The 18870-nt window shown below is 43.8% G+C and overlaps 1 protein-coding gene across 6 annotated transcripts in view; it reads left to right on the plus strand.

Annotated features, from left to right (window-relative positions):
• Positions 1-18870, plus strand: part of PDE4DIP (phosphodiesterase 4D interacting protein) — a 1524691-nt gene that overhangs the window by 600681 nt on the left and 905140 nt on the right. The gene's annotated exons all lie outside the window — the stretch shown is intronic.

Below are 18870 nucleotides of genomic sequence, written 5' to 3' on the forward strand. Positions count from 1 at the left end.
CAGTATGGCTAGATGGATCTCTTCAGCTGTTGAGCATCATGCATTATATATGACCGTGGTCTGTGTGTGGGTCTTTGTTATGTATGGTGGTTCCTTTGATGAGAACAACAATCATACAGTTAGGTTGTGTCATATACAGATTAGTGTGCATTTCTGATTTGTAATGTTTTGTTTGAGTCACCTTCTTTATGGTTTAGATCTGGTATGTTCATATGGGATTGGTGGTTTGCAAGATACCACTTATTTACATTTTTGAGATGTTGCTGTTTAATTGACCAGGCCATCTTTTATTATCTTTATTTCATTTGATAACTTTATTTTCGGTCGAAGACCATAAAAGTGCACATAAGATACATACAAGCACGAAATATTAAAACAATAAATTATCATCAGATCGTTAAAAAATAATTAAACTATAAGTTATCAAGAACAAGAGAATAGAAAATATCATAGTTGCCACATTTAGGTTAAAAAGTTTGTCTTCTGCGCCACATACTAATTAAATAACGGGATACAGCGAACACAATAGGGGGATGAGTATCATAAGTCAGGATCCGACATGCCTGAGTGAAATACAGAAGTTTGAGGTTCCTTCAAATTGGGATCAGCCAACAATTTCTAATTGCTGAATAAGCAGGGCAAAAAAACAGTACATGTGCTACATTTTCATTTTTATAATCACATGCAGGACAAGTTTCATTATTAGACTTTAACCATTTACATGTAAATGACCTAATAGGTAGAGTGCCATGCCTTAACTGGAGATACAGCTTCCTTGCAAGTGGAGGTTCAATTGCATCCATGAATTCCTCAAATTTAGATTCCAATTTGACTAAGAGGAACTCTGTCGTTAGCCTACCCATAATTGCAGAGCTCTGTAATATTAAATAGTTCTGCCTACGTATCTGAGTATGGAGTTCCCTTTGTGATATCCCAGGGCAATGAATCTCAGGTGTCTCCCACAGTTCCAGGAGACCTATCCGGATACTAACAGCCCTAATGTGCTGCAGCCATGGGATCTTTTTACATTTAAGGGAAGTCCAGACCTCAGATAATTCTGCTCTGAAGGCGGCCAGTTCTGGGACTAACCAGAACCTTTTCCAGTACATAATTGGTCTTGCACTTGTGATCTCCTCTATTGGCTCCATCCCAAGGTCTAATCTAAGAGGAATCAATGGTGTGTTTACCGGTAATCCAACAAGATTCCTTATGAAGCTTTGTTCCACCCTTTTGAGGTTCAGTATCTGTTTATGTCCCCAAAGTTCAGCACCATATATTGCCGCAGTTCTAGCCTGGCGACAGTATATTTCTAGGGCCGGAGACACCGGCTTATAGACTGACCCCCTGTGAACTTTACTTATACCCCCCGCTAACTGTGATAATTTGAGTGCCGACTTGGCAATCTGCGCATTCCACTCGAAACTCTCTGTCAGGGTAACACCCAAGTATACAAAGGTCTTAACCCTCTCGAGGGAAATGCCGTTTAAGACTGGGTTTGGGCGTGTCCGCTTCGGGGGGTTGAAAATCATAAACTTCGTTTTTTCCAGATTGATTTCCAATCCCCTCGTCGCGCAAAACGCTACAAATCCGTCAAGCGTTCTTTGAATGCCCGATGATGTTTTAGACAACAGGGTGTCGTCTGCAAACATCAGAGCGGGCACTCTCCCTGTGGCCAATTTTGGGGCATCATTGTCCGCCACACCATTCAGATGATCCACAAGTCCATTAATGTAGAGACTGAATAGCGTGGGCGCCAGGACGCACCCTTGGCGCACTCCTTTCTGGACAAGGAACTGATCCGTAAGGTCACCGTACCTTCCGCACCTGACCTGTGCATAGTTATTTGTATGGGGCCTAGATAGAATGGCCAATAAATAGGGCGGGAGTCCCAGGTCAGCCAACCCTTCCACAGTTTCGCACGGGGGACCAAGTCAAATGCTGCCCGCAGGTCCACAAAGACAAGGTAGAGGCTGCCACCCTCCACACTTGCTGTTTTCCAGTACAGGACCTGCAGGCAAAATATTTGATCTAAGGTAGAGGTGCCAGACCTAAAGCCTGCCTGGAGTGTGGTTAGAATCCCGTTCTCATCTATCCACCCAAGGATCCTATCAAGAACGATCCTCCCCATTAGCTTTTGTGATGTATCTATTAAGCTAATGGGTCTGTAATTTGATGGGGTAAGTGGGCAGCCCTTTTTAAAAATTGGCACAATCTCCGCACCCAACCAAGTTGGGGGTAAATCAGCTCCCCGCAGGATCCCATTAAATAAAACGGCCAAATAAGGTGCCCAGATTTTGTGTTGTGTACGAAACAAATCCCCAGGCAATTTATCCAGGCCGGGGGCCTTATTAGGGAGCAATTTTCCTATCGCTACCTCAACCTCTCTCAGTGAGATAATTTCAACCTGGGGGATACAGGACTCTCTTCCTACTGTCAATTGGTCCCGCCAACAGGAATTAGCCAGTGTCCCCACATATCGATGCTTAGTTTGGGGACCTTTATTGGGAACTGCGGTCGTCTTTTCACAATCTACCACCCCTGGGACACTATGGGTTTGTTGGAGTCCAGTGGTTTCATGGGTTAAGATGTCAATCTCAGGAATGCCATAGAGTGCACCAAAGTGCTTTTCCCATACTGCAGAAGCAATGTTAGGGGCAGGCACAGCGGTAAGCCCACTCAAACCAGTTGCAACAATGGACCAAAATAATTTGGGATCCCTATACCTTAATGCAGATCCAAGCTCCTCCCACATCTTGGCCTCCCATTCCTACTTAGCGTCATTAATGGCCTTTTTGTACAGAGAGCGTTGGACCCTAATAGCTCTAGTATCCTTAGTTTTTATTACTGACAGCAAGGCTTTTTTTGACTTTCGGCAGGAGGCATTAAACCATGGATGCGTCTTAGTCCGGGGGAGATTTACCCTTTTCACAGGGCAAAGGGCGTCCCTTAAAATGGCAACCAACTGATTATGTATATCAGTGGCCCTTCCGCTGGAACCAAGATTCCCCATTTCTACAATAAATGGAATGACGATCTCATATAATTCATCAAGTTTTGTTGGGGAGTCTTGGAGGTCTGGCCATTTTACCTACGCCTACAGTTAGCATTTATTAGGGGTTGCGAATCACTTTTTTGGGAGGGCGGTGGATTTGTCAACGCGAAGCTCCCCGGTTTAAAGGACCAGACTAAGGCATTGTGGTCGCTATCATGCCTTTCAAAGACCCTGAATTCAAGCAACCTATCCCAGTGCCTAGCTTCGATGAATATATAATCAATCACTGAAGTTTGATTCAATCTATTAAACGTCTCTCTTCCCGGCCTGTCAGGCTCCACCCTCCCATTACATGCTCTCAATGATGTAATTAACGCAAATGACTGTAATTGTAAGACGAGAGGGGTCCATGCCTTAACCTGAGAAATAAACGGGTCCAGGATGTGCCAAAGCTGGTCAACTTCATCCTGATCCCCCAAGTTCAAATCTACAAGAGGCTCAAAATGGCAATTGAAGTCTCCTCCCAGAATTAGGACGGTGGAGGAATCTAACGACTGAATAAAATGTAATAAAGTTTCAATTGCCTCAGATTCCAGACCCCGCCTAACTGGCCTTGAGTATACATTTATTAATGCTATGTTTTGCCTATTTTGCGGGGTAAGTAGTACGTACTGAACGTCTGGTGAATTAGTTGGGATTTGTGTAGCCTGAGCTCCCAAGTGGGTGCCCACCCAGATTGACAGCCCTCCCGAGGGCCTTCCCCTGCCTCCCGTTGTTGCCAGAATATCAAAAGTAGCAAAACCCGATACCGTACTTTCTTGTAACGCCCATGTTTCCTGTATCATGCAAATATCATGTAATGCCATAAAGTTGCCCCATTCGGGAATGGGCAATTTATCCAGTATTGGGGTATCTTTCATAGATTCACATGCCTGAATCATTCCCCGTCGTCGAGGCGGGAGTCCCACGGTAAATTATATATATATAGCAGTGCCTAAAAACCATTAGTAGTAGGCTAGAAAAGGATATAGGCCCAACTAGGCCCAAAACTTAGCAGCCTATCTACATCATTATGTAAAAAGAACTGAAAAAAGTAGCCTCAGCCAATCAGCTGTCCTCACCCTCTAGAACCTTCCCAGCTCAGGCAGTTCTCCTCAGATTTTCACCGCACTTCGTGTGTAAGGGAGTCTCCCTGAGTGCCTACTCAGTTTTCTTCAAAATTTCTTCAAAATTCTCTCAAGATGTCTGAAAAGAAGGCTCTATTCAAGGCTTGTGGTTCCTGCTTCAAGAAGAGGGTACATGTGGACGACCAGCACTCTGATTGTATTTATTGTTTGCATCCTTCACATGTTGTGAAGGATTGCAGGATATGTCGAACCTTCCCTCCTAAGACCATCAGGGATAGAGAGGCAAGAGTTCTTTTGTGGCTGAAGTCGTCTGCCACAGATGATGAGGACAGAGCCTCTACCTCAAGTAAGAGAGCCAGTTCCAAAGAGAGGTGTTCTCCTGAGAGACTGAAAAAACCTAAACTCTCTCATAAACCCTCTGAGTCCACGAAGAGTGCTGCGTCAACAGCTTCTACTGTGAGTACAGTCCGCACTAAAGCTGTCTCTTTGGTGTCCTCTCTCACTGTCACCACCTATTCTACGTCCTCTACGTCTTCAAGTACTGTTACCACCTCAGCAATTACTTCTCCTGTGATGTCCGTCATGGTTTCTTCTTCAGAGAAAAAATCATTGAAGAAAAGCTCGTCGTCGACGAGCCTTCCGTCGACGACCAAATCACCATCTACGAAGCATTCGTCATCGCTTCCGTCGACGCTTCCGTCGACGGCTACCCCGTCGACGAAGGTTTCCACCATCCCGTCGACGAAGACCCCGTCGACGAAGATCCCGTCGACGAAGATCCCGTCTACGAAGGCCTCGTCGACGAAGGCCTCGTCGACGAAGGCCCCGTCGACGACAGGTCCGTCGAAGACAGGTCCGTCGACGACAAGTCCGTCGACGAAGACCCCGTCGACGACGAGTCCGTCGACGACGAGCCCGTCGACGAAGGTTTCAGCTCCATCGACGACGAAGAGTCCGTCGACGGATCCGTCTACTAGGACGCCTTCAACACAGTCCTCGTCGACGATTCCAACTCCGATGACGATACCGTCGACGACAATGCCAGCAACTCACACTTCTGTTTCACTTCTACCGTCGACAGCAGCGCTAGCATCTTTGAATGCGCCGTCTAAGCATTTGTTGCCCACATCTCCGGTAAGGGTACAGTATACCCATTTCCAGATGAAATCATTTCAGAGACAGAGTTACTCTCATTTGTCTCCCCTCTTGCCTTCGCATATTCTGGAAAACTACGTGGAGGCAGATTCTGATGATGAAGGGGATGATGACGAGCCTTTTGGAGTTGCCCATCATCCTTCTCAGTTACACATCAAATATCAAGAGGATGAAGATGATGATGACGTTCATTACTATCAGGAACATTTAGCTACTCCTTATCATCAGGAGCAACAACACGCAGAAGACACGACTCATCTTCCGTCTTCTCTCATTCATGATTTGCAGGCCATGCTGGCTGATTATCGTCAGAGGTTTCCACCAACTCTGCCTGCTCCAAATCCTGTGCCAGTAGTCTTGCCGACAAATTCCCCGCCACATCCTTCGCACTCGCCAAGGCAGGATGTTGACCCCGGGGCTGGTGGTCATGATGTTGACGTCTCCTCTCCAGATGAGGATGAAAGTGAGGATGGTGAGCTTCCGGATTCTACGCCTACGGAACCATGGAATGATTACATCATTCCTATGCCTTCTCCTAATTTGCCACGACCTTCAGATTCTCCGCCAGAAGACATAGGAGGTTTTCATAACATCATGCATCGGGCAGCTGCTCGATTTGCAATTACAGTTTCGGTTGAGCAGACTGACTGTTTTCTTCATGATTTCAAAGAAGGGTATAGAAGGGTATCTAGATCTATCCCTATCATTGAATACATTTGGAAAGAAGGGATTAATATAATGAAGACGCCAGCGTCCATCCCGGCGGTTCTTCCAAGAGTCGACAAGAAGTACCGAGCACCACCGGATACTCCTTCATGTTTGATCGGTCATCCACGACCTGACTCAGTGATTTTACAAGCGGCTCAACAACGATCCAAGAATCCGGCAGCGCCAATTTCAACACCTCCAGACAAAGAGGGCAGGAGGTTGGATGCGATTGGGAAGAAGTTCTCAATTAATGCCGCTGCTACTGTTAAGATTGCTAATTCTTTGGCAATTTTAGCACGTTATGACAGACAAATGTGGTCAGATCTGTCGGAATTCATCAACCTGGTTCCCGAAGACCGTGTTGAAGAGGTCAGGAAGGTTGTCATGGAAGGCGAGCGGGCAGCTTCTGAGATTATCGACTGCGCCCTCGATGTCTCTAATACAGCCTTTAGACAATTGGCCGGAGCGGCAGTTCTTAGACGGCACGGATGGCTCAAGGCGACTTCTTTCAGACCTGAAGTCCAGACCAAAATACTTGACATGGCCTATGATGGCGAGTTATTGTTTGGCAAACACATAGATGACGCATTGCTTGCGATCAAGACGGATACTGATACGGCCAAATCGCTTGGTACACTACAGTATAAGCGAGGTTTTTTCAGAGGAGCAAGAGGCCGTGGTTTTCCTTCCAGAGGACATTATCAAAATCAGCAAAACCGCCAGTATCAGCCTCAAAATAAGCCGTACTACCAACAGTCCTATCGACAGTCATCGTCAGCGGGTTTCTCTCGTCAAGGAGGGAAACGACGTTCTAACTACCAGGGACGCGATTCAAATAAACGCCAGTGAGTTTTGCCGGACACCATCCTCTCTTCCTTCCCTCCCCGTGGGCGCCAAGATCTCCGCCTTTTATCAACAGTGGCGGAAGATAACTTCAGATCAGTGGGTTCTGGACATAGTCAAACACGGACACACTCTGGAGTTCTTGCAGAAACCTCCAACGTCTCCGCCCAGGGGTCCCTCCCCTCCTCGTCTTCATTTGTTATACATGGAAGCCATGAAGATGCTACACAAAAATGCGATAGAAAAAGTTCCAACATCCCAGAAAAATCAGGGGTTTTACTCTCGTTTTTTCCTTGTGGAAAAGGTTTCAGGAGAGTGGCGTCCAATTTTGGATCTACGAAACTTAAACAAATATCTGAAAAAGCAGAGTTTCCGCATGGTGACGCTCGCAGATGTCCTCAATTGCCTCATGGAAGGCGATTTCATGGCTTCCTTGGATATGGAAGACGCTTACTTCCACATTCCCATTCATCCAAACCACCGCAAGTATCTGAGATTCACAGTGGCTGGTGTCCATTTTCAATTCAAGGTCCTCCCTTTCGGCCTGAAATCTGCACCGAGAATCTTTACCAAGACTCTAGTTCCGGTTGCAGCTGCGTTGAGGTCACAGGGAATCCAAGTATTCCCGTACCTCGACGATTGGTTAATAAAGAGTCCGACAAAAACTTCAACAAAGCAATCGGTCACAAGTGCTCTGTCAATGTTCTCGAACCTGGGCCTGACCCTCAACGTCAAAAAATCACAACTGCAACCCAAACGAATTCTGACGTTCCTAGGAGCAGTACTAGACACTTCTCAGTGCAAGGCCTTCTTGACCCAAATTCGTCAGGACAAAATCACAAAGCTGGCAAGTCAAATACGGTCAAAAAAGTCTCTTTCGGTCCGACAGTTTGTTTCCCTGCTAGGGATGTGTTCCTCTGCACTCCATCTAGTCCCACTGGCTCGACTCAGAATGAGGCCTCTACAAGAGGAATTGCATCGACAGTGGCGGCAGATAGACGGATCTTTCGAGGACCGTATCAAGGTCACGCCCAAGATGAAACAAGCTCTTCTATGGTGGGCGGCAAAGAAAAATTTGTCTCCGGGGCTCACTTTTCTTCAGACCCTACCGGAATTTACTCTGACGACAGATGCCTCCATGGAGGGTTGGGGAGGCCATCTTCAAGACCTTCAAGTGCCTCAAGTTCAAACACATCAACTGCCTCGAGTTGAGGGCCATTTTTCTTTCCTTGCGAGCCTTCCTGCCAAGAATTGCGGGCTCTGCAGTGCTGGTGCGCACGGACAACACCACCAGCATGTTTTACATAAACAAGCAAGGGGGCACGAAATCTCTAGCCCTGTCTCTTCAAGCGCAAGAAATGTGGGAATGGTTACTCCATCACAAAATTTCCCTCAGAGCGGAACATGTTCAGGGAATTCAGAATTCTCTGGCCGACGATCTCAGCAGATCGTTCACAGGATGTCACGAGTGGGAACTCGAACAAAGCCAAGTGGAAACAATTTTCCAGCTCTGGGGCACACCAACGCTGGACCTGTTTGCCACGCAACAGAACAGCAAATGCATATACTTTGCCAGCAGGTTCCAACAGCAAGGATCGAGAGGAAATGCCCTGTTGATGAGGTGGACAGGAATCTTTGCGTATGCCTTCCCTCCAATTCCTCTCATCCCAAAGGTTCTACAGAAAATGAAGAGGGAACGTTGCTCTCTAATCCTAATTGCTCCTCGCTGGCCAAGACAGTATTGGTTCCAGGAGCTTCTGATACTCTCCCATCAACCTCCACTGCGCCTCAAGCCGACACTTTCAATGCTGACAAGGGAGGAAGGACAAATACTTCATCCAGATCCTCAGTCGCTGCACTTGCACGCCTGGCTCCTGACTTCCTAGAGTTTAAGGACCTGGAGTTTTCTCCAGACTGTAGAGCTGTTCTATCTCAGGCTCGTGCACAGTCTACAATCAGAACCTATCGCTTCAAATGGAAGAGATTCTGTTTATGGTGCGGAGAGCGTGATGTCCATCCACTACAAGCTCCTCCAGAGCAGATTCTGCCTTATCTGCTGTCTCTAGCCAGATCAGGTCTCGCTTTTTCTTCTATCAAAGTTCACCTTGCTGCCATATCCAGATTCAGAAAGAGTTACAACAAGCCATCTTTGTGCTCTTCCTCTTTAATTAAACAGTTCCTTAAAGGATTATTTCGAGTTTTCCCTCCAGTGCGGCCTCCTCCTCCTGAGTGGGATCTCAATATTGTGTTATCTCAATTGCTGAAAAGGCCTTTTGAACCAATTCATAAATCAGAACTTAAATTCTTGACTTGGAAAGTGGCTATTTTGTTGGCCCTCACTTCAGCCCGGAGAGTAAGTGAGATACAAGCGTTCACTATATCGGAACCTTTCCTACATTTCTCAAAAGATTGTGTGACACTTAGAACTCATCCTAAGTTTATTCCCAAGGTTCCGACCCAGTTTCACATCAATCAACCGGTGAAACTAAAAACTTTCTTTCCAGACCCCAAGACTCCAGCTGAAAGGATGCTGCATTCCTTGGATGTCCAAAGATGTCTCAAATTCTATTTACAAAAGACAAAAGATTTGCGCAAATCTACCCAACTGTTTGTAGCTTATGGCCAAGCTACACGTGGTCAGGCTGTGACGAAAGCAACTATTGCCAGATGGTTTTCCTCTGTCATTGTCTTCTGTCATGAGAAAGCGAACAAGCCACTGACAAGAACGGTTAAGGCGCATTCAACCAGGATGATGTCAGCGTCTACAGCCTTATTTGCAGGGGTGACCCTGGAAAACATCTGCCGTGCTGCTACATGGAAAAGTGTCCATACTTTTACCAAGCACTATTGCCTGCAGCCGGTGTTACATGAAGATACGTCAGTGGGAGAAGCAGTGTTGCAGCATCTTCTTCACTGAGGTCAGCCTTTTATGGTTTTTTCTTGTTTTCTATTGTCACATTTGTGCTAACATACTGTTTTAATGTTCTATATATATGGTATATGAAGGTATTGTCATGATTATGCATATGTACTGAACTATGTTCTTGCTCTAGTACCTTCCAGGTTGTGTGGGGATATATGGTTTGGATTGTCTCCCACCTTCCTCTACCGACAGTTATGGTTATTACTGCTTGCTATTCTGATTCAGGCATGTGAATCTATGAAAGATACCCCAATACTGGATAAGAAAACAAGTTACTTACCTGTAACTACAGTTATCCAGTATTGGTATCTTTCATAGATTCACATGCACCCACCCTCCTCCCCGACTGGGCAGTTCTTATTATGGATACTACTTCTCACTTGTGCTGGGAAAATCTGAGGAGAACTGCCTGAGCTGGGAAGGTTCTAGAGGGTGAGGACAGCTGATTGGCTGAGGCTACTTTTTTCAGTTCTTTTTACATAATGATGTAGATAGGCTGCTAAGTTTTGGGCCTAGTTGGGCCTATATCCTTTTCTAGCCTACTACTAATGGTTTTTAGGCACTGCTATATATATATAATTTACCGTGGGACTCCCGCCTCGACGACGGGGAATGATTCAGGCATGTGAATCTATGAAAGATACCAATACTGGATAACTGTAGTTACAGGTAAGTAACTTGTTTTCTTACTCTTCAATCCCGCCACATTCCAGGACAGAATCTTAATTTGTGCATCGGCTAAACCTAGCTTGATTGATGCACGGTCCAAAGGGCTGATAGACCCAGCAGTGAGATTGGAACTCCCATGCACCCTTTCCTCTATCTCACTATTTGGTGTATGTCTATTAGCCAATAGAGTGGTGGCTAAAGGCTGAGGTGCCTGGTCCAGTACCAGGGTTTTTGCAGGGGAGCAGGGATTTACATATACGTTAAGCTGTTCAGTTGAAGGCAAAAGACTAATAGAATCCTCCCTCTGTCAATCGCAATCATCGATGCCTGAGAGGGCATTGAATCTGTTCGTGACCTCCACCGATGTAAGCTGTCCAAATGTATCCACCGTTCTAGCTCTGTGGTGCCTAGGTGGTACAGTATCCCATCCAGAAAATCTTTCAAGGACCAAAGGGTAGGATGTGTCAATCGTGTTTCTATGAGCACGTATGTCATATATGCCTGGCCTATGAAAGAACCCGAGAGGCAATATGACAATGCCCTGTCTGCCCTGTAGTGAGCCACCCTGCGCTTCCCTCAATAACCTATCCACTGGCACCGGGCTATTGAAATGAATCACTATACAATCACCTTCTCTACATTTCCGCGTTTTACCAAGCCACGCTACTCTTCGAGCCATAATTATGTGGTCTCCTACTCCAAATCCTTCCCTAGTGTTTCGGCTCAACCAATGTGTAACCTTGTTTTTTAATTGATGAAACTCCTCTTTCTCCCCCTGTCGTAATGGGGGTACATTTCCCAGGACTATTACTAACGGAGAGCATTCAGGTGGTAAGTTTAGAATAGTTTGGTTGCCTATTCCAATAGTTTGTTGGGCAGTGTGTTTTGGGCCTGGCAATTTTTCCCCTTCTGTAGATTTCTCCGGTAGCCTTGTTTTTCTGTCGCTGCCCTCTATACCCTGTAGTTTCTCCCTAGGACTTCCCCTGCTATGCTCTTCCATCCCACGCTCCAATGGCAATGCATAGTAGCCCGTGTTTGCAATATTAGGGTGTTTTAGGTTAACCGTGTTCTTTGCATTCTCATCCTGTCCCTCTGGCCTTATGCTATTTAGTCTTTGCCCCCCTGTCTTCGTGCTGCTTAGGGCTAAATTTAGTAGTTGGGTGTTATCTACTGTGGCCTTTTGGAGGTTACTTAGGGTTTTATCAATTATCTTTAGCCTTTCAATAATAGGAAGAATTAGGGATTTTACTAGGTGCTCCACTTGCCCGATTAGCCCACCCTCTCCGGACTCCACTATGTGCATTCTTTTCGATGACTGATGTGGATTATTGTTACTAGTGAGGTGGGCACCCTTATTTTGTAGGGTGGCTATATCAAGTGTGGGATCTAGGCATTTAGGACCCTTTGATGTGTCTAATTTATCTCCTATTTTAGGGATCTTGGCCTGTTTGCCTTTATGCCCTCCACCACCCCGCTTGCTTTTCCCGGTTTGGTTCACACTTATCGGTGTTATATTAACAGTTGGGAGCTCATAGCTATCTAGGGGGTTGATATCACAATGTTCAATATCCTCCAAAATGGTGACACTGTCTCTAGTGCTATTCCCAGCGGTAACACCACTTAATGTATCTGACCCGATACTAATGTCAGGCAGACCTAAATCGGTAAGCCGCTGGCTCAGCCGGTTATCGGGTGTAATGCTGTTCTGAATTGGGCCCAGAGACGACCGTTTGGAGTTGAAGAGTTCAGCAGAAAGCAGTTTTTCTGTAGATAGAATCTCTTGATCAAGATCGTCAACGACCCTGGTGATATATTTATCCATGGTTCCCACTATACTTCCACAGTCTGTGTTAGGAATTGCTTTTGCCCCTTTTACTTGTCGTGTTGACATGGTAATATCAACCTACACCCCGAAGTCACAACAAGATATACAGAAAGTAACTTATTCCATCTGCTTACGCCTGTAGTGTATTGTAAAGACGCCGTGTGTGGGATACCTTGTAGTAGATGTTAGGGATATAGCCCAGCCCAGTCTTTCGGTCCTCTGAGGGCCACAGAGGGCCCGCCCTTTGCCCGGGCTTAGCACGGCTAGTCCCGCGAAGCGGGAAATCTGCCGCGATTTTAAGCACCTCCTGGCGCGTTGTGGGCGTAGGTGCAGTGGAGGGTCCTGGTCAGTGTAGTCTCCCAGAGTGGCTCCCCCTCTCAGCGGCCGCGCCTGATTTCAAATGGCGGCGGGAGGAAACCACAACAGGGACCCCAGGGAAACAAAGTGTCAAGCAGCCTTCGCAGGAACCAAAGGTGAGCGGAAAACGGAGCAACCCCGGTGTGCTAGATTAAATGTGTTGTGTAGGAATTAGTTTTGACAGGCTTGGTGCATCTTTCTGCTTAACAGGAGAACACTGCCTAACTGCCTTCCCGGTGGTTGGTAATTCAAAAGAGGCTTCGACCACTTAATCCAGCAGTGGAAAATGATATGTAAATGCTGCAGCCACAGGAGGTTTGGTACAAAGTAAATGGCCACATTGGTCTTAACTTTTCTGCGTGACGACCAGTCTGACTTCAGATCACACTGGAGCCCTGTGTCCCAGACCAATCGTATCCTCAGGATCGAACCGATGCTCAAAGGGGTCCACCTCTCAACAACCCCATATCTCGTTTACGAAATACGCAGACGTTAGGATGGTCAAGCGGGGGAAGCGAAGGATTGGGGCAGCGGGGAGGGAGACCTGTGAATAGAAAAGAGAAGATGGTAATACTCTTTTAGACTAATAAGGTAACTATCATAACCCCTTCCAGTAGTGTGTGTATATGTACATATATATATATATATATATTCACTGAAAAAACCATAGGTTATAGACCATATATAGTTAGGAATTAGCATTTACAAAACCTTGAAAATTCACTGAAAAAACCATAGGTTATACACCATATATAGTTAGGAATTAGCATTTAAAAAACCTTATTTTACTCACACAAAACCAATGAAATTCCATATATAGTTAGTTGTACTAACTATATATCGCGCACCCGCAATCCACTGCTGATCATGTCACATATTACATCATTCATGACATGGTCAGTGACATCACTGATGACATCACTGATGACATCTCAAATGACATCACTGATGACATCACTGATGACATCTCAAATGACATCACTGATGACATCACTGATGACAACATCCAGTGACTGTATTTTTCTGTAAAGTTAAAATATGTCTTACATATTTAATAATGAGTGGATGTATAAGTGTCTGGATGAAGGATTTAGTAGGTGCATGACTGACTGTATGAGTGAGTGGTTAAATGTGTCTCACTGAGTGCATGGGTTAGTGACTAAACTGTCTTAATTTGTGCATCATTATGTCTGTTCTTCTGTAAACTGCTGCATGTGTTGATCAGTAGCTATATGAGTAACTATATGGGTTATTGATTGGTTGCCCAAGCATTTGTATGGGACACTGAGTGTGTGTGTGGGTGGCTGGGAGGTGTATGACTCTGTGCATAGATGTATGGGTTCAAAAGTGCATGTGGAAACAGCTGTATGGGCGGTTGACTGTGTGCATGACTGTATTGGTGAGTGAATAGATATCTCAGTGCTACATGTCAAAGTAAGTACATATGTAAAATACAGTACATGTGAGAGTTGACATATATAAATAACTGTGCATAAGAGCCAGTGAATGTGTGAGTGGCTGTATGGATCATTGTGAACTTGTATCCAGGATTGTATAAGTGAGTAAATATGTTTTAGTATATGTTTGAATAAGTAAGGTGTGTATAACTGTATAGTTGTGAAAATGGAGGTGTGATTGATTCTTTGCATGACTGACTAGGTGTGTAAGTAACTCCATGGATGAGTGACAGTCTGTGAGTGTCTGTTTACACTGAGTGTATCTAAGGTTATATTAGAGTCTGAAGAGGTTCATCGTATTATCACATGAATGATGTCATCAGTGATGTGATCAGTAATGTCAAATGAGATGTCATCAGTGATGTCATCAGTGATGTCATTTGAGATGTCATCAGTGATGTCATCAGTGATGTCATTTGAGATGTCATCAGTGATGTCATCAGTGATGCCACTGACCATGTCATGAATGATGTAATATGTGATATGATCAGCAGTGGATTGCGGGTGCGCGATATATAGTTAGTACAACTAACTATATATGGAATTTCATTGGTTTTGTGTGAGTAAAATAAGGTTTTTTAAATGCTAATTCCTAACTATATATGGTGTATAACCTATGGTTTTTTCAGTGAATTTTCAAGGTTTTGTAAATGCTAATTCCTAACTATATATGGTCTATAACCTATGGTTTTTTCAGTGAATTTCATTGGTTTTTTAAAAGCTAATATCTATAGCTGTAAAATGTATTCTTCTTTAAATCCAAAAATATATTTTATATGTTTATTAATAATTTTTTTTAAATATTTTTTTTGTTTCGCTCCCGGTCCGCGAACCGGAAAGCTTTCCGTTAGCTCAAATTGATGCCGCGACCCGGTCCGCGAACCGGTAAGAAATCAACATCGTGACGGTATCGCGTTGCCGCGTAATGCGTCTTATGACGTACCGCGTTAGCGCACCCGGAAGTGCTCCGGGGCGCGGACCGAGGCGCGAAACGAAGCTCCCCGGAAGCGATCCGCGACGCGTCGCGAAAGCGCGATGTATCGCGTTGCCGCGTAATGCGTCTTGTGACGTACCGCGTTAGCGCACCCGGAAGTGCCCCGGGGCGCGGACCGAGGCGCGAAGCGCAGCGACCCGGAAGCTAACCGGGGCGCGTTCCGCAGCGCGTAACATGAGCGTGAGAGGTCATGTGACTTGTTAATAAAACTTTTCATTGGTTCATTTCAATTTTGGTTTCATAATGATGTAAGGCTAGGTCAGGTGACCTAAAAATAACACTTTTCATTGGTTGAGAACTATTGTTTTTCCCAAATGATGAAAACCCCTCCTTCTTTCCTCACTCTGACTTTCATCATTGTGAGAGGAAGACCTTTATTACTACTTCAGAAATGGCTTCAGTAGTTGCTTCAGCTGGTGCACCCCCACCACCACCTCCACCTCCTCATGGGAAGAGAGGACCACCTCCCCAGGTCATGACCAACACAGAAGAGGAAGAGGAAGAAATGGAGGAAGAGGAGGGAGAAGAACCACAGTTCTTGGAAGAGGTGCCCCGGGTTTCCCATAAGAAAGCCAGTTTCATCTGGCAGTTTTATTCAATCCCTCCTGGCCAAAAAAAGTGAATGCGAGGTATGTCACCTGCCTCATCTGCAAAGAAAAATTATCCAGAGGGACGGATAAGAAATATAGTTATGGGAACTATACTATGCATAGGCATATGACCAGGAAGCATCCACTCAATTACAGCCGGGCGGAAATACGGGATTTGCAGGAAAATCCAACATCAACTCCTGTGGCCAGATCAAGATCAACAATTTCATTGACACCAGCAGAGGCACGGGAAACTGTGCCAAACATACAAGAGAATTTTGGCCACATGAAACACACTTGTATGCACTGTGGTGCGTTGATAGCATGTGGCAATGTGAGTATAAATGCTATCAACCTGGCTTATGAACATCATAATTGCCCTAACCGCCCCCAGTAATTTTTTTTTTGCTCCTGTTGAGCCCTTTTCAATGCCTGTTTTTTGTTGTTCCCCCCCCAAAAAAACAAAAAAAAATATAAAATCGTTCAAAAAAAAAAAAAATATATAAAACAACAAAAATATAAAAAAAAAGTTCTTTTCAGAACTACCTTCCCTTTCAAAAAAAATTGCTAGAATGTTTAGCACTCTGGCAAGCTCTATTTCTTTTGGTTCGCTTCCCGGTTAGCTTCCCGGTACGCGGACCGGGAGCTAACCAAAAAAAAAAAAAAAAAAAAAAGAGTAAGTATAAGGAAAGTAAACAGACAGTGATGTTAAAAGAAAGACAGCTATAGGGAGTAAAGAAGAGATACTGTTTAATAGATCTATTTACCGAAGAAAAGACGGAAGAGGGTATAATTGTGAAAAACAAAATAGATAACGAAGTGAAAGAAAAAAAAAGAGAGTATAACATTAACAAAGAAGAGTTTCTTGGAGAATGTGAGTGAATGTTCAAAATAAGATTAAAACATGAGGAATAACAGAGAGAAAAAATAGAAAACAGAAAACAAAAAATAACAGAAAAAGATTAATTGAAACAGCAAAGAAATGTAAGTAACCTAGAGCCATATCATCAACATAGGCAATAAAAGTTTTGCAGCTTTTATTGGCAGAAATGTGTCGCTAAAGCTGCTTTTGCGGCAGAAAACTGCCGCTAAAACCACTTTTGCACCAGTGTTCTGCCAATAAAAAGAGCAATAATTTTATTGGCTGTGTTCATAATATGCCCCTTAGTGTGCTTCAACTACACAGAGAAAGCATTATGAACAAATAGTGATACAGTGATCAGTCAAAGACACTAAGAGTAATAGAGACGGAGTGAGTGAACAAGAGTGAGGAACTATGAGAAGAGAAGGACTGAGAAAGAGTGGAAGGAGTTGAGTAAGTAGGTAATAGAGAAAGGAATGAGGGAAGTAGCAAAGGCAGGAAACTGAGGGTTAAAGAAATGAAGCAGTGGAACTAATAGAAGTTAAATGTGATAGAAATGTAACGAAAAGAGTACAAAACATTTACCTTATAATTGTCGTTAAATTACTCACTTTTTGTTTTTATACTTTCAATCTGTGAAAGAGAGAACAAACATTTGAAAAATATTAAAACATGTATTTAAAAATTACAAAAGACAAGAGAAAAAATTGAAGGACAAACAGTTTTTCAACAACTTTGACACTTACAGAAGCTTCTGCTTCTCCAGGCCCCCTACACAGTCCTAAAGATATACATTTTAAACTAACAGTATCTTGATGCAGATGAAGTGAGGCCTATCTTAAAACATGGTGCATCTTTTGCATTGCTGTTGTCTCAGAAAAGTGTCGCAAGACACTAAAATTTTAAATGATTGCTTCAGGATGCCAATAAGATGTGTCCTATCCAGAGGTTTGTTTGAGGTGAGGCCTACTCAGGGTTGCAGATGAAATTTCGAGTTGTTGAAGAGAATAGAGGACATAATACATGTGAAGGTCTACCAATGAAGTGAGTCATGTCCAGTGCACTCTTGAACAAAGTCCAAACCTCCTATGTTTCCCTGGACAGACCTAAACTTGATCTGCACAATGTGATTCGTAATGATAGGAAACACAGGTGATGTAAATGAAATACGTGCAATTTATTTTGCTCATTTCACAATCACATCACTTGTGTTTCCTTTGCTTAGGTATCTCATTGTGCAGATGTAGTCCAGCATATGAAAGAATACGCAGAAGTGCAGCACTGCATGCAACAACTTTGACACTTACAGAAGCCTCACCTTCTCCATGCCTCCTACACAGTTCTACATATACATCATAAATGCAAACAGTACAGAATTAATTATACATGTTAAATGGTTTATTTTTGCTGTTCTCAGAATGTATCAAAATTCACTAAAAACAGTGACTTGAAGGTATTCATCATATAACAGCGGGGAAAAAAAACACAATCAAAATGATTGTGTTTAAAAAACCCATACAACATAACAAATCAGAATTCAGAACTCCTTAAAGTTAACTTACTTTCCATGACGTCAAAGGATGTCCTATGAACAGCTTACACTCTGTTGTGCTGTTATTACTTTCAGCCCGCCACTTTCTGAAAGAAAATCTCCATCGTTTTTAAAAACATGTTACATGCAATAAATGACTTCTTGCTCTCTACCACAAGTTTCCACAAGGCCAAATCTTGTCAGAGCCATTTATAACTCTTGGATTTCTTGTAAGCCAATCCCGTCATTTGGCATTTCTGCAACTTTCAGAATTAAAATGTTGAAGATCATTTTCACAATCCTGGAATAGTAATATCTTCCCCTTCTTGCTCAGTCATGTTCTACATTTCCTATGACACTGATACTGCTTACTATGAAGCAGACTTACACTACCTCTATGAGTACTACAATTATTTAATTCTCTACATCACTTTTAATCACAAAGCAATGTAAAACAGTAGACAGCATTGCAGACTTACATTCCCTCTACTCTATGTTTTGATTGGCTGCTTCAATTAGCTTATAAAAAGAAATAGTTTTTCTGAACTCATTCAAAGTGCACTTATTTCTCCATGACGTCCAGTCTTATGGTTAGAAGTTATGTCTCTGAACTACACTTATCCTCAAGGCCAAATTGTGTAGGAGCCATTAGAACTTCTTGAAATTCCACAGAGCACATCCCGAGATTATTTCCCTAAAATTTTGGTTTTAAAAACACCAGGTAAGAGTTTTTAAGGTCATACGGCAATTTTTTTAAAAAAATTAAAACAGAATCATTGCAGAATGACCAGCCATTTCTAGACTTTAAATAAGCTGTGTAATGTCCTGATGTTATTG

Source organism: Lissotriton helveticus, chromosome 1_1 (genome assembly GCF_964261635.1).
Source record: "Lissotriton helveticus chromosome 1_1, aLisHel1.1, whole genome shotgun sequence".
In the NCBI taxonomy this organism is placed as follows: Eukaryota; Metazoa; Chordata; class Amphibia; order Caudata; family Salamandridae; genus Lissotriton; species Lissotriton helveticus.